The 16,927-nt window shown below is 49.7% G+C and overlaps 1 long non-coding RNA gene across 5 annotated transcripts; it reads right to left on the reverse strand.

Moving 5' to 3' along the window:
* Positions 1-242: 242 nt before the first annotated feature.
* On the reverse strand, positions 243-16,276 carry LOC125415253 (uncharacterized). 5 transcript variants are annotated; one of them, XR_014998112.2, is made up of 6 exons: positions 14,860-16,276; positions 10,585-10,684; positions 9,729-10,496; positions 7,293-7,406; positions 5,395-6,006; positions 243-3,663 (listed from the first exon to the last, which is right to left on the reverse strand). It is a non-coding gene; the product is annotated as an uncharacterized LOC125415253 (long non-coding RNA). The 5 variants fall into 5 exon arrangements; XR_014998111.2 differs by having other exon boundaries at positions 5,850-7,406; XR_014998109.2 differs by having other exon boundaries at positions 5,395-7,406.
* Between the last annotated feature and the right edge of the window lie 651 nt (positions 16,277-16,927).

Below are 16,927 nucleotides of genomic sequence, written 5' to 3' on the forward strand. Positions count from 1 at the left end.
AGTACTTCCCAGTCTGGGTGATTGGAACTTTAAGACCTAAAACCAAGCTTCTGACAGTCACTTATCTCTTTCTTCCTCAAGCACCCCCTGGTGTGTGTGTGTGTGTGTGTGTGTGTGTGTGTGTGTGTGTGTGTGTGTGTGTGTGTGAGAGAGAGAGAGAGAGAGAGAGAGAGAGAGAGAGAGAGAGAGCGAGAGAGAGCTATTATTAGAAATTACTTAAGGCATGCTGTGGACATCAGCAATCAGGAGCCAAGACTCTAACTTTACTTTATTAAGGAACCGTCGCGCCCCCAGATGGCTGCTAAGCAGCGGCAGGAAGGTCCTTGGCAAAAGAACCTAGGGAAGTAACCATTTGTTTTCTCTCATCCTGCCACTTAAAGCTGAGCTTGGCAGTTCTCCTGGCTTTATTGTTTTGTAGAACAAGGTCTTGTTATAGGGCTCTGATTGGCTCTCAGTTCATGGTCCTCCCGCTCTGCCTCCTAAGTGCTGGGGTTCCAAGCGCATCACCCCAGCAGGCTTCTACTCTCTCCATTTCTTTTCTTTCTTTTCTTTTCTCTCTCTTTTTTTTTTTTTTTTTTTTTTTTGAGACGGTGTTAACCAGCCCAAGCTAGTCTCAAACTCTATGTAGCTGAGGGTGACTTTGAACTCTGGATTCTCCCTCTTCCCCTCTCAAGGCTTGGATGACAGGAGCTTGTTAGATATGCAAATTCTTGGGCCTATCCCTCCAGTGGGAACCATGTTGTGGGTCCAGCAGCACCAATTTTAGAATGGCTCTGGGAAATCCTGATGTCCCTGTGGAAAGCCCCTATTGGCTGGGCTGAAGTTTGGACACTGGGCTTTATATAGGCTAGCTCCCCCACCCCCCACAAACCCTGCCCTATAGTTTGTAAACCACCTCCTGCTTTTTGTTGCCTTCATGTTTTTTTAAAATTTGCTTTGAATTTTTTTATATAGTATATTCTGATCAGGGACCCCCTCCCTCATCTACTCCTAAGATCCTCACCTCCCCACCCATTCAATTCTATTTTCTCTCTCTCTCTCTCTTTCTCTCTCAAGCAAACATTGCCTGCAGGTCAATGCTAATAAAAACACACCCATCTGAGATAGACGTTTGCCACTTCTGTACTTGATATATCTACGAGCCTTGAGCTTGGGTCACCCAAAAGGGCACCACCTCCTTGAGGAAGAGGAGCCATGGACTGAAGGCCCTGTTCCACAGAGGGTGACGGCTGAGAGCGGCTGTAACCACCCTTCATTCGCCTTCTCTGAGATCGCGCGAGGGAAGCTGGGCAGAGCTCTACTACTTTCTCTGTTGTAGAGCAGGGGTCTGATAAAGAGTTGGTGACCCCATACTTTCCACCCCCACCACGCCCCTTATAAAAGATGCCACGTGAGTGAGCTCTGAAGTCCTCGGAGCATCGTACAGATGCACGTTGTTCACTTCGTGGAAGGCAACAGGGGCGCCCTGGCATGTCTCCACCTTCCTATCCACGGGGCAAGTGTGGACAGAAGTGTGCAGAGGAGAGCAAATGTCCCGTGTAGACCCACTGGAAAGCCGGGAAGAAAGTTAGAGCCCCTGAGACCACAGCCTTCCTTGCGGAGCCCCAACGGCTGTGTTTCATCTGAGAGCTGAGTCATCCCCCACTCTCCTTCCGCTTCTTCCCAAATCCAAGTCCGGCAAAGAGGAGCTCCAGATGGCTCACCCACAAGTAGGTCTTCTTGGAGGCTTCCGGAGGATTAATTAGTCATCGTCAAGACTCTGAAGACCAAATCAGAAGGCAATATGGCAAAGAGGGGGAGAGGGTGGGAGAGAGCCGCCTGCCAACGAGGCGAGCACAGAAGGGCCTGGGGACCACACAGATGGCGTGCCGCTCAGGATGGCCAAGGCACGCTATCGTGGGCACTGACCTGTTGGCGTGCGATGCCCTGGCTGGTGATTGGCATGAGTCATCTGGGAGTTTTCAAACTCAATGAGGCAGGCCAGCCCTGGATTCTGATTTCAGAGATACACTGGAGCCCAGGAGTCAACAAAAGCTTCCTGGATGATTTCAATGTGTGCTCAAGGTGAAAGAATTCTGGGCAGCACTCGCCATTTATTTGAAGTCAAACTTTGTTGTTTGACTAGCTGTGTGATCTGCCTGCCCAGTATCAGAGCACACTGGGCAATCCAACCAGAAAGACCCAAGGATCTGAGGAGCTCAAAGCTTTGAGCTTACAGTTCAGTTCTGCCACTGAGAAGCTGTGTGACCTTGAGGAAGCCCCGAAAGCCTTTCAGGTCTCAGATTCTTCACCCTAAAAACACCAGGGTAATTCATGGTACGGTGACTCATGCCTGTAATTCCCGGACTCTGGAGGCAGAGGCAGGAAGATCCCAGAGACTTCCAGGCCAGCCTGTGCTGCAGAATGAGATCCTGTCTCAAAACAAACAAACCCAAATAAAACATTTCATTACGGGCCTGAGAGATGAAACTAAGGAAACCTGGTTTTACTACCCAGTCTAGGAAGAGCTGAGTTCATGTCAAGGCAGTAACTGTGTCGAGAGTGAGTTCGCCTACACTCCATCCTGAGCCTGCGATGTGGAGGTCCAGCAGGTCCAGCATGGTGGGTTCTGGAGCTTCTCTGTCTGCTGTCTCTCCCAAGATTCCCACAGTCCACGCCCACTGCTTCCGTGGCCTGACCTCTCCTCGTCCACTCCTCTTGTCCCCTGTGTCGCCTCCCCTGTCCATTACCAATTCTCCGGTTATTACGCAGGTCCTCTGTACTGAATCCCCTTAGGAGCCTGACTCTGCTCAAGCCTGAACCCCACCCCTACCCCTTCCACCCCCGCTTCCGAACTCCATACCATCAGTAGAGACAGTTTGGCAGTTTTCCATTGTCTCACACCCTGCTTTTCCCTCAGGTCAAATCTTGGCCTCCTGGTCTGCTCCTCAGCTGTAGACGCCAAACAAGGGCCATGGCTCCACTCACACCGTTCCCACCAGTGAAGCAACCCACAGAACAGATGCCGAGCTCCCCAGCAGACAGAATCCCAGGCTCCAGAAGAGCAGCCGGTGTCTGAGAGCCTGGAAGGTCCCGGGCCTCAAGACCAGGCTGTTCCCTGCCCTACCATGCTGCCTCCGGACTGGAATGTCACAGAATAGACTTGAAAGTCCACCAGCAGCTAAAGCAGTGGTTCTCAACCGTGGGTCGCAAGTCCTTGGCAAGGTCGAATAACCCTTTCACGAGGGTTGCCTGTGGCCATTGGAAAACACATTAGGATTCACAGCGGTAGCAGGATTACAGTTCTGGAGTACCAATCACTGTATGGCTGGGGTCACCACAACGTGAGGAACTGCATTCAGGGGTCACATTGTCAGGAAGGCTGAGAAGCACTGAGCAAGTACTCCTACAGGGTAACTGAGAGAACCCGGAAGTCTCTCTGGCTCAGCCCTCTGAGTCGCGCAGCTTGAAGCAGTTACGTTGTCGATGTGGGGGCTGACCTGGCATAGCCATGAAATTAACATACAGACAGAAGGTCAATTCTAGAGAGAGTGGCTCTGCACCAGGAAGAGAACAGAGCAGGGCCTGGACCACAGGGTTCTAATTCTTACAACTTTGTTGTTGTTGTTAATTTCCTGTGTAATCATCCAACAAGTCACAGAACTTCCCTGGGCTTCTACTTTTCTGTGGATAAAGGAAAAAGGCGACTTTGTTAGTGCTTTTCACATGTGGCTTTGAGAGACTGCTGTGGCGGAGTCTTCATTACAGGGCTGGAGGAAAGGGCCTTTCTCCTGAGGACTGTCCCCATCAAAGCGGGCTGAGGACTGTCCCCATCACTGCAGGCTGAGGGCTGTCCCCATCATCACTGCGGGCTGAGGACTGTCCCCATCACTGCGGGCTGAGAACTGTCCCCATCATCACTGCGGGCTGAGGACTGTCCCCATCACTGCGGGCTGAGGGCTGAGGGCTGAGGACTGCCCCCATCATCACTGTGGGCTGAGGACTGTCTCCATTATCACTGCAGGCTGAGGGCTCAGGACTGTTCCCATCACTGAGGGCCGAGGGCTGAGGACTGTTCCCATCACTGAGGGCCGAGGGCTGAGGACTGTCCCCATCACTGAGGGCTGAGGGCTGAGGACTGTCCCCATCAATGTGGGATTCTCTTGTGTCTGTTTGAAGACAGATCTCACTTTGAAGCCCAGAGTGGCCTGGAGATTGCTAGGTAGCACTCAAACTTCCCAGGGCTGGGGTTCCAGGCATGTGCCACCGAGCCCAGCTTCTCTATGGTCACTTGAAGGGACCTGTTTACTATCCAGCTGTGTATCTGGACACTCTACTATGAAGCTGTGGGTCCCCACGCCCCTTCTGTAGGGGTTTGAATCCAGGGCCTTGTGTTGGCTAGGCAACCACTTTCGCACCGAGCCTCCCCAGCCCATGGACATCCTGCAGTTCTGCCTCTTAGCCGCTCCGGGAAACGCCTGAAGAGCACTTTCTGCACTTAGTGCTTACAGAGTGCTGCAAGTGACCAGTGGGATTACCCTGGACTTCATCCACACAACACATTTCCTCCTAATGCATCACCGCTCCCCCTCCCGGGCTTCCTCACATCCTGGTATTGATTCACTGTGCTTGGCAAATGTGTCTCCATTTCCAGTTCTTTCTACCAAGTTTCTCTTTCCCTGAAGAATGAACTGGGCTTGTGGACAATGAGGAGCAGCCGCTAGGAGCTCTACAACGGGGCCACACCCCAAAGCACGTGTTCCCAGGACTCCAGTCCCACCAGGACTGTCCTGTGCCAGGCCATCGGCTGCCTCACTCAACTGGTCTGGGAGAGCAGGAGCAGCTCCACCGACGAGCTTGGCATGGCCTGCAGAGCAAGGCCTGGCGTGCTTCCCGATCAAAGTCATCTGTATTAGAATCGTAAACCTCTCAAACTGTGGCAGGAACTAAATCAAAACCAAGATGTTACGGCCCCAAGGGGAAGAAGAGCTGCTGACTGGACTCTGGGTCAGTAGTCTTCCAGTAGGCCGCGGCAGAAAGGGATTTGAGGAGCCAGAGACACAGGGAGAGAGAGCTGTGGGGATCAAGGCCCAGGGAGAGCTTTGGGATTTCCACGGAAGTCAGGCTAGCTCACGCGAGTGGGGACTGAGGCAGATGGGAGGAGCTGAGTCCTGGCAGCTGCCTGCATTTCACAAGCTGCTGCACTGTGAGGAGGGGCCTATCTTCCAGAGACGCCTCCAGGTAGAGAGATGGTCACCAGTGTCCTTCCAAGGAAGAATTGGGCACCTGGGTGCCGAGAACAGAACCATTTCCCTCCTTCTCTCCATTCCCCATAGGAATGCTGTGGTCCCAATTTGTCGTTTATCACCTTGGCTCACATTTGGGGGGATCTGAAGTAGACGTAGCGACTCTCACCTGTAATCCCAGCACTGGAGAGGCCGAGGCGGGAGAATCACCAAAGTTTGAGGTCAGCCTGGCCTACACACCAGGTTTCAGAACACTCCCGTTTGCACAGTATGTTCCTGGCTGGTCAAGATGACACAGTGAGACCTCGTCTCAAAACACCAAAAAAAAAAAAAAAAGGGGGGGGGGCTGGTGAGATGGTTCAGCGGGTAAAGACGCTTGTTACCAAGTTTGACACCCTGAGCTTAATCGCGGGAACTGCATATCTCCTGCAAGTTGTCCCCTGACCTCCATACCTGCTGTGATGTAGCAGGTCTTTCTTTACATCACTACTTCTCTAGTAAGGACGTGGGGGCCTTTTATTAATTATGAAAGCTTGGCCTCCGCTTAGGCTTGTTCCTAACTAGCTCTTAACACTTAGATTAATCCATTTGTATTAATCTACATTTTGCCATGGGGCTCATTACCTCTCCTCAGTACAGTAGTCTGACTTCCTCCAAATCTGGCTGCTGAATCTTCTACCACAGTTTCTTTCCCAGAGTTCCTCTTTCTCCCCGGAAGTCCCACTTATCTCCCACCTAGCTATTGGCTGTTCAGCTCTTCATTTAACCAATCAGAAGGTGCCTTAAACAGGAGAAGGAAAGAGACATATCTTTATACAGTGTGTAAAAAGATTATTGCAACATCTCTCCCTCAGCAAAACAGTACACACGCCAGCCACAGAACTGCATGAAGGTTGAGTGTGGTAACTGGCTTCATCTTTACCTACAAACAGCCCGCGGCCAGTAGTCACTGAGATAGTTTGTCTTCCATGAGACTAGAAGATCTAGTCACGAAGACTAAATCTTTCACAGCTTCAGACTGAAGGAGGGTTTCCCAGAGAAGGAAGCCCCTTTCCTCCCTGGGCTCATTCTGAAGTAGGTCCTCAGACCTGCTTACCACTTAACTTGACTCTTTCCTGCCATAGCTGTTGGATCCTGAATGGACTCAGACTCTGACTCTGAGCTAGCAGTCAGCTGACTCAACTCACTGACGGTGACCATGGAGCCAATCAAACTAATAGTGAAGGTAATAATGCCACCTGTTGGCTCTCCTCTATATGCTGGGTATTGTTCTGAGAATTTTACAAAGTATTAGCTAATTAAATTGTACTATGGATTCTATATATGTTGTTCAAAGCCCTGTGTGTTGGAAGGATTGGTCCCCAGGGTAAGGAGGAGGTGGAACCCTTGAGAAGTCAGGCCTAGTAGGAGGCAGATAGGTCATTTAGGTCACTGGGGGCACACACCCTTGAAGGACAGTGGAACCCTGGTCCTTTCTCTCTTTCTTTTGTTTCTGACCACAAGGTAAATGGGATTCCTCTGCAGTGTACCATGGTACAGGGCCTTGATATAGGCCCCAAGGCAATGAGTCTACCAAATTATTGACCAAAAATCTCCAAAACTAAGCAAAAACCCACCACCCTTATTGGTTGATGTTTCTCGGGTGGACATTTTAGTGACTAACACAGACAGCTAACACAAGCAAACCTATGGAGTCAATGCTGCTATTATTAGCAGTATTAGCATTATTACTATTAATTATTACTATTTTATGGGGAACTGAGGCTCAACCTCAAAGCCCTGTGCATGGCAAGCAATCATTTTATACCTCATTTTACAGATGAAGAAACTGAGACCCAGGAATAGAAAGTAAGCTGAGGAGATTATTCAGAGAGTGTTGGTAGAGCCGGGATTCACACCCAGAAGTCTTCCCCGGAGCCTAGAGGCTCATCCACACACAAGCAGCTTTCCCATCCTTCCTTCTTGTCATCTCCCAATGTACAATCAACGTTCCCTGAGCACAGATCTCAACCCAACATGAGGAATGTTGTGATCATTCATTTGGAACCACTTTCCTGTCTGACATACATTCGAGTGGCTGGCTCTTCCAATGGGCCCACTGGCATTGCTGCTTCCATCCTGTGGTGAGGCAGTGGACGGTAGCCAGAGTGTACGGCAGAACAAAACCATTCCTTCCCTGGTCTGGAAGAAAAGAGAGGGGAGGAACCACAATTTCCTTTCAGGGCTTGCCCAAACGACCTGATGACCCCTAGGCCCTATCTCTTAACAGTTCTATTGCTTCCCAGTAGTATGACTTTGGGACCAAGGCTTTGACACATGGGCCTTGGGAAGATATTTGACATCAAACTTGATCAGTGGGTTTGGCGTGAATGGAAGAAGCTTGTTATGGCTTCAGTCCTCACTGTCCTGAAGGCCTGGAAGTCCAGGACCAAGGCACCTAAGATGCAGTGTCCACCGAGGGTCATTTTTCCAGACAGTATCTTCTCCATGTGCCCCTGTGGTGGAAGCATCAACCATGGTCCTGTAGCCTCTTATAATGCTCTTCATTCTAGTTTCAAGGGGCTCTACCTCATGGCAAAGCCACCTCCCAGATGACACCCCAGTGACCTCTGCACCCATCAGTGACTAGATTTCAACATATGACTTTGTGGGGGCGCAGTCGTCTACACCAGAGCAGATCAGCACAGCAGCTGTGAGCTCTCAATCACGGTGCGCTATGTTTGTCACAAGAAGGGGAGAGTGGGTTGTCAAAATCTGAACATGAGCTGGGCACGGTGGCTCATGCCTTTTAATCCCAGCACTTGAGAGGCAGAAACACGTGGACCTCTGTGAGTTCAAGGCCAGCCTGGTTTATGTGGTGAATTCCAGGCAAGCCAGGGTTACATAGTAAGACTCGACTCAAAAAAAAAAAAAAAATTACGCACTCATGGGAGGAAATCCATGAGATGCTGGCTTCCTGCCATACTTATCTGTAGAGATAAAAAAAAAAATCTGGTTAAATGTTTTGAAGCCCTTCTCTTGATTATAATGGTAATTCTGTTCTTATTACAAGGTTATTCTACCTAAATAATTTCTGAAAACCCCAAGAGATGGTTCCATGACCATGGTCACAAAACCCTTTCTTCCACTTGTTTCCAAAGTCCATTCTACTTCCGTCAGGGCAGCTGCGGTGATGCTGGTCAAGACTTCAGTCCTTGATGGACCAAAGAGAGACAGAGGCTGACACTGCCTCTCTAAGCACATCCCTGTGCTGTGGCGGTGTGTGGCAGTGTGTGGCGGTGTGTGGCGGTGTGTGGCGGTGTGTGGCAGGTGTGTGGCAGGTGTGTGGCGGTGTGTGACGGTGTGTGGCGGTGTGTGGCGGTGTGTGGCAGGTGTGTGGCAGGTGTGTGGCGGTGTGTGACGGTGTGTGGCGGTGTGTGGCGGTGTGTGGCGGTGTGTGGCGGTGTGTGGCGGTGTGTGGTGGTGTGTGGCAGGTGTCTTAGCCATTGCTCTATTGCTGTACGAGACACCTTGACCAAAGCAACTCTCTTTTTGTTTTTCAAGACAGGGTTTCTCTGTGTAGTCCTGGCTGTCCTGGAACTTGCTCTGTAGAACAGTGGCCTTGAACTCTCAGGGATCTGCCTGCCTCTGCCTCCTGAGTCCTGAGATTTAAGGTGTGTGCCAGCACTGCCTGACTAACAGCAACTCTTATAAAAGAGTGGACTTCTCTGGAACTGGCTCACAGTTTTAGAGGGTTAGATCCTGATCATCATGGTGGAAACAGACAGGCATGCTGCTGGAGCACTAGCTGGGGGTTCTACACCCTGATCTTCAGGTAGAAGGCAGAGGGAGACACTGGGCCTGATGTGAGCATCTGACACCTCAAAGCCCACCCCAGGGACACACCTTCTCCAACAAGGCCACGCCCTTTAATCCTTTCCAAACAGGTCCATTAACTGGGAATCAAACGTTCAAATGTATAATTCTGTGGGGGGTGTCTTAGGGCTTTCTACTGCTATGAAGAGACACCACGGCCGCAGAAACTCTTATAAAGAAAAACACTTAATTGGGGTGGCTCGGTTACAGTTTCAGAGGTTCAATCCGTTATCATCAGGACAGGGCATGATAGTATCATCATACTGCATGGCAGTATGCAGGCAGACATGGGGCTGGAGCTGAGAGTGTGACATCTTGCAGGCAACAGGAAGTTGACTGTCACTCTGAGGGAAGCTTGAGCAAAAGAGATTTCAAAGCCCACCCCACGGTGACACACCTCTTCCAACAAGGCCACAGCTCCTAATACTGCCACTCTCTTCGGGAGCCACTTTTTATAACCCCCACAGGGTATTTTCCTTTCCAGCTAACACATCACCTCCTTGTGAGTTGCCTGAGTGGTGGATATCAAGGTCCTCACTTGTATTAGGAGGTACAGGATAGTAACCACCCATCAACGCACTAGGTCAGCAGCACAAGCATCAAAGTTCAATGCATTTACTTTGTGTTAGGTGTTTGGGCAATCAATACCTGCACTTGACGGGTCCCATGATCCAGACATGCAATCCCTGCTGCGGCAGGTCTCTTACTTGAGCCTGGGAGGTTAGGGTTAGTTTGGGTTGCACAGTGAGACTTTGTCTAACGCATTAATGAATGGCTGGAGGAGTCCATCACAGACTTCAAGCCGGTGTACACCGTGTGCCTTCCCTGTCTCACAGCAGAGCTGTGTGGCTAAGAGTGTGCTTAGGTAGGGTGAAGAGGCAGGATGGAGAAGATTTGTTCCAAAGACACCTAGATCTCACCCTTACCCAGGACCCAGGTCTAACAAATACCCTGGGCAGGGTGTCTACCTAATCTGCTAGTTGTTGCGAATTTGTCTGACTGGATGGCCCTCTTCCTTCTCTGGAGAGATCCAGGTCACTCCCAACAACGAAGAAGCTGCAGAGTCCTGGTGCTGTGGAGCAAGATACAGGACTGGGAGGAAGGCACAGCCAGAGCCAGGAAACCAGAACAGGATGTGCCAATGGCTAGAACACTGAGTATCACACAAGGCAGGGAGGTGATGAAGAAATGACGGGCGAGACGTCCAAGGCCAAATCTCTCCACTCATCCCTGCGTTCCAGGCCACACGGCTCATCCACACTCACGCAGCACGAGCTGAAGGCAATGACTGTCTATCCTGCAGGAGTCAGGGCACACTGCTCTCTCCCCGCAGCTGGATGTTGTTCTGTGATGCCTGCCTTCTTTCTGACAGGGGGCCTGGGGTGAATGCTGATTCGCACAGTCATTCCACAGGCTCTGGCAAAACAAGCCGTCCCAGATGAGAAGCTTAAAACAGCAGCAGCTATGAGAAGCAACTTCTGAATCACGTACTTGGATTACTTACCTTGACCCCAAGGACAAAAGTCTGCCAGTGAACACTGAATTCAAGTCAGTTCACGGTTTTCTTCTTCAGGGGTATGGGCCAACACTTCTGTAACCGCTACCTACAGATTCCAGGAGTAAGAAAATAAGGCACTGTAACATAAACATAAAATAGATCCAGGATTTTTTGCTATTTGAATAGGTGAACTCAGAGTATGAACTAATGATACTTTTATTTAACAGTTTTCTTTTTGGATGTATTCATTCAGCGTGCGTGAGTATTTTGCCTTCATGTTTGTATGTGCGCCATGTGTGTCCCCTGTCCCCACAGAGTTCAGAGGAGGAGGTCAGAACCTCTGAAACTGTGGTTACAGATGATCGTGAGCCACCACGTGGGCGTTAGGGACTGGAGCCTGATCCCCTGCAAGAGCAACAAGTGTTCTTTCATGCTGAGGCGAGTCTGGGGTTACAGGTGTGCGCCCCCACCGCTTGGCTGTGTCCTCCAGTCTAATATGCCTCTCTAGTGCTGAGATTAAAGACACGCACCACTACCACCTGGTTCAATGGCAAGCTAGTGTGGCTACTGAGATTAAAGATGTGTGTCATTGTGGCTACTTGGATTAAAGGTGTGTGTCATCTATAAGGCTGGCCAGTGTGGCTGTTTGACTTTTCTGATCCTCGGGCAAGCTTTATTTATTAAAATACAAATGAAATGCCACTACAGATGGCTTTGACAGCTAGGCTAGCTGTAGCTTTGGCACTTTGGCAGCAGTAGGCAGCCAGGTTCTTTCCCAAGGCTGTAGCCACCTTGTTAGCTCATTTTATGCATAAAAATCAAGCCTTGCTTTTTCTAGAGCTATTAGGTCTCCTGTTGAGAAAAGGTAGACAGGTGTATCTTGCTAACAGGCTTCATCTTAAAAGATAAACAGGTTTCAGATGTAACTTCCCACTAAAGGAGCAGGCTTTGCAGTGACTGCCCTCAGTAACAGCCACCTGTGACTCTGGTAAATGCTTAGATGGAAAGAAAGGGGTTAAAATCTATGCAAGTTTTGTGGATCTAAGAAAATGTTCTAAGGTATATAAAGGTCTGAGGCTATATGACCCTATCCTGAGGCTTTAAATGTCCTTAGATATGTAAAGATCTAAGGATATAAAAGCTTGGTAAATTCTGAGGTTCTCAGAAAATGATTTAAATGCAAGTAGAAAAGGAATAAGTAAGTTACTTACGGTGTGTGAAAAATGAGGAACGTTTCAGATTTCTTTCTCTTTTTATGCTATTGTTACACAAAGATTTCAAAAGTTCAAGGAGTTTTTTGTTTGTTTGGTTGGAGACAGGGTTTCTCTGTGTAACAGTCCTTGGTCTAGTACAGAAATGCTGTTTGTTAGAAAACAAGAAACTGAGGAAGAGGGGCCTGGAAGTTCAGCCAAAGCCTTGGCAGGGGGAGAAGGGTCAGGGCTTGCAGGGGTGCTGGGAAGCCAGGTTTGTCCCATGCTGAAGTGGGACCTTGAGAAACTCACGGGGAAGAGGCGGTCACAGTCAGGAAGAGCGAGACCAGGCTGGAATCTTCCAGCACTTCCATGCTACCTTTCTGCTCAAGCCACAGTGGCTTTCAGAGACCAGTGAGCAGCTTTTCCCCTTCTGTCTTCTAAGTGCTGCGCAAGCTTCTATCTGCTGACATGCAGAGGAGAAGACACAGAAGAACCCAATTCTTGCCTGGCAGAGGTGACACCATATAAACCACAATAATTATAAAAAGATTATAATTGAAGGCCTGCAAATTGGCTAGAGCCTGTGAGCATGTTTCTCAGATCCAGAAAAGACCTCACATGCAGAGGTTCATACTAAATACAAAGCCTCCACGGTGCAGTGATCTCACATGTAGAGGGTCATAATTAAATATGGAGCCTGCTGAACTCTGCTGCTGTGGTATTGGTGGCCCCCATCGCGTGCCCATTAATAAGAGATGTGACTGAAGCTTAAAACTTAAGCTAAAGTCGTGAAAAAGACAAAGGGATTTCAGATTCAAGTCCAGAATTTACCCAGAATAGTTTCTTAGTTTTATTGACGACAACAGCCAACATTTCGATCCTCCTTACAACCCTTCCAAGGCATGGTCCCAAAATGTCAATTCGTTTCATTCTTGTTACAATCTTATAAGTCAGGCATCACCATCATCATCACCATCATCATCACCACCATCAGCATCATCATCACCATCAGCATCATCATCATTACCATCACCATCATCATCATCACCATCATCATCATCACCATCATCATCACTACCATCACCATCACCACCATCATCATCACCATCACCACCATCACCATCATCACCATCACCACCATCACCATCACCACCATTACCATCACAGTTACCACCATCATCATCACCACCACCATCACCATCACCACCATCACCATCACAATCACCATCACTTCCATTTAATAGGTGATGGGGCCTGAGAGGTTAGAAGTCCAGATAAGGCACAAAGCCGTGTGTTGGTCTTTTTGTTATTGTTGTCTTGTTTGTTTTTGAGACGGGATCTCACAGGGTCTCATGTAGCCCTGGCTAATCCAGAAATCACTATGTAGACCAGGCTGGCTTCAAACTCACAGAGATCCGCCTCCTTCTACCTCCCAAGTGTTGACATTAAAGTGTTGTCACCACCACGCCCAGACCAAAGCCATGCTTTCAACCTGAGAGCAATGCAGAAGGTCCCAGGAGTGGGCTACTGCCTCCCATGTCTTCTACACCAGAGACAGGACGGTAAACACAGATGCTGGGAATAAGAACCTTGGGCCTTACTCAGGAGGCAGAGGCAGGCAGATCTCTGGTCTCTGGTTCAAGGCCAGCCTGGTCTACAAGACCTAGGACAGGCTCCAAAGCTACAGAGAAACCCTGTCTCAAAAACCAAAAACCAATCAAACAAAAAGAACCTTAGGCCTTGCCAGATGCTTCTGTCTGTAATAAGAATGTCTCTTGGGTCAGACAGACAAGACTGACTCGTGCTGGGGTCACCAGGTGTTAAAGTTTGACCCGGGCCTTGTCCTGGCACGTCCCTGGGGTGGAGGAGAGAACCATCATCCCAAGCAGCTCCTGAGGGAGAGCGTGGTTGCAGGCTGATGCTGGCGTCCTAGGGAACTAACCACCTGTGATTCTACCACTTGGTCCACATTTCAGCAGGAACCTGGAGAGTTTCTGGAGATGTTTTCTCTAGAAGAGTCAGAGCCAGCTCCCATGAGCATCCTTGTGCCCGACTGACTGCCTCTGCGGGCTTTGGGACCTGCTGCTGTTCAGTGGCTGGGGCTGGCACTGCATTTCCTTGCTCACTCAGGCGTGCCCAGACAACTTCTTTTCCTTCTCTCCCTAATAGCCCTTAGGCTGTTTGGCCACCAGTTCTCTTCCTGTCTCTGTCACAGACACAGAATTACAGACATGAAAGAGAACACCAGTCAGGATAGTTATTCTGTAGCCTTTCCCAGAAGCCCTGAGAACATTTTGGTGCGTACCAGCTATCTCCCAACAGACCCCAAAGGCCCAGAAAATGTGCGTGACTTTAAATGTCACCAAAGAGGGTTTGAGCAGAAAATGTACAATTTAATCCAGAGCTAAGAGCTAAGCATGGTGAGTATGTGTCTCACCCAGAGATATCCTTCCTTGGGACAGCTGAAGCCAGGCTGACAGCCAGCAGTCACACTGGAACAAGAGATGCTCTTGATAAGTGGTCATGATTTTCTATATTAAACCACAGTGCTTTATGGATAGTTAATACTTCGTTTGGGGCCTGTAGTTGAAGGTGTTTTGGCCTAAGTATGCCTCCTCCCCAACTTATACAAGATAGAATCCGTTCTCAGCCTGTGGGTCATGACCCCAAAGGGGTCGCATGTCAGATATTGACATTATGATTCATAACAGCAGCAATGAAATGGCAATAAAATAACTTTACGGCTGGGGTCACATGAGGAAGACTGAGAACCACCGCACCAAAGCCGCAGGTCCCATGGGATAGTGTCAAGGGAGGGTGGGGGGCTCTGGGACCCCGCAGGAGGGCTACGCCAGTCCTCATTCTGTCAAGGGAGTAAGAGAGCCACAGTGAAGAGACAGGGACGCAGAGTGGGCTGAGCTGCCCCGTCCACAGCACGGTGACTTTCCCTGGCCTACAGATGGCTCAGTTCCCTCACACAGGGTTGTCGTCCTTCCCATTCTTAACAAGGGAAAGATTTTTCTTTCTTCTTTTTTGTTTTCTTCAATATTGCTTAACTCTCTCCTCAAAGACTTCCCAGATTTCTTACCAGATCTGCAGTACAGCTGCGGTGGCGGGCCTGTGAGGCATCCAGGGTTGAGAGGCATGGCGGTGGCCGCAGTGGCAGGAGCCCGAGTGGGCGGGCCACGGCAGGAGAAGTGGCAATAGAGAGGCTTCAGCCAGCTCGTCTGATCTCGTGCCGCGCATTAGATGCCAACTGTTGCTTTTAACTAAGTTGTTCTATTTACCAACACAGACTTGGGAGTCAGATGTTGGGGTGAAGCCTGTTAGATCAGAGAAGCCGAGAAGCAACCAGCTGTCCTTCCTTTCACTCGTCTCAAACCAAAACGAAATTGTGGATAATTCCCTCCCTGCTCCTTCCTGTGCATCTCTCAATCCGAGTTCCTGGCTTCTCCATACTCTCTGGCTAAGTCCTGTCAACGGGTCACTGGCTCCACCCCTGATTCAAGGTTGATTTTATTAATACAGTCTCGGGGTTTCACAGCCCTATCAAACAAGTGTGGGCATGCTAGAGAATCTGCATCGGGGGCGATTAGGAAACAATGCAGTAAGATGCAGACACCCACAGCCCAGCTTCCGGGGCTTCTGGCGTACAGGGGCAGTGGGTGCAGCAGAGCCGTGAAGACCGTCCTTACGCCGGGATTATCAAACTGACCCAAAGACGTTCAGGAGTCCTCACATACAAATGCAAGAGAAAAACAAGTTTCTCTGCTACTTACTACGGGTCTGTGCCTTGTCTCCTTGAACTTTAGTCTCGGGGATGACGGTAACTAACAGAATTTACTAGAACTGGCATTTCTCCATGGGCAGGACCAGGCACTAAGGATCTCTCAGCTCCTGCCTCTTGGGTAGAAACCCAGGGTAACAGTTCAGGGGGCCTGCATCCACCATGCTAGAGAGAACATCTGCCAACACACCGGGAATAAAATGTGATAAAACACCCCAGCAGAAGCAATGTAGGGGAGGGGAATGTACAGTAGATCACGGCAGGAGCTTGGAATAGATGATCAGGTGGTATCCAAACAGGCAGAGAACAAACCAGCAGTCATGTCCTTGCTCAGCCAGACTTCTCCTGTTCATTCAGCCAGGATCCTAGGCCTTGGAAGTGGTTTGCAGTGACTGGTGGATCTTCCCACATCAATTAATGTACGATAATCTCTCCTAAACATTCTCAGGCGCACAATCCCGAGACACAGTGAGCGGTGTATTCTCAGCCAATACGTCTCAGGGGCGACTGGCCACATTAAAACAGGCAGATTCTATCCTGCTCTTGGCAAGACAGAAGCCATGACCTTCTCTGCCTTTTACAAATGAGGCCACGAAAGGAACGCTGACCACAGTCAATTCCCTTAGCCTCAGGCTGCTCAAGTGGGGTAGCCAGGATGCAGCTCCAACAGGAGGCTCCAGGGTGAGTTTCTGTTTCTTTGGGTTTCCTGCCACACCAAGGCCTGGGCTTCCTAAAGGAAATGAGGAAACAAAAAGGGCAAGGGGAGACCCTCCGTGGCAGGGGAGGTACAAGGCAGGACTCCACCCCTGTGTCAGCCTCCTGGCCAATAGGTGGAGTCTCTGCCACGCCCATTTGCCTCAGCGCCTGTCCAGGGTGTGTCAAATCCAACACCATTTCCAGTCAAAGCACCTTCACCGCTTTCACCACCGTAACTTTGGCAGCAGTCAGCAGTGCCCCGGAAATGAACTGGTTAACCTGCAAGTCAACACAGGCCTGGCTGCCTGGCCACAGCTTCACTTCACTTCATTGACTGCTTATAGTTTTCACCACAGCTCAGCTGTGAGGTAAATAAATCATTCCTGATGCATAAGAAAGCAATCCAGGGCTTAGGAAAGAAAAATAAGTTGTCAAGGATTAGTTTTGCTTTGGACTCACACCAAGGTCATCTGACTCCATATTGGGAGGGTAGCAGACACCAGGCAGGGACTCCCCCACCCCAACTCCGCCCCCTCCCAGAACGTTTCTGGCTTATGGGGTTGCCTGAAGTCCCAGGGCAATTCAAAGATGCTGTGGCTCTGGCTCTGAATTTACCCATTTCAACAGTTAAGCAGATTCGTTCCTAATATTAAAATGAGGTCAAAACACAGTC

The sequence above is a fragment of the Myodes glareolus genome, chromosome 19 (genome assembly GCF_982192425.1).
Source record: "Myodes glareolus chromosome 19, mMyoGla1.1, whole genome shotgun sequence".
Taxonomy (NCBI): domain Eukaryota; kingdom Metazoa; phylum Chordata; class Mammalia; order Rodentia; family Cricetidae; genus Myodes; species Myodes glareolus.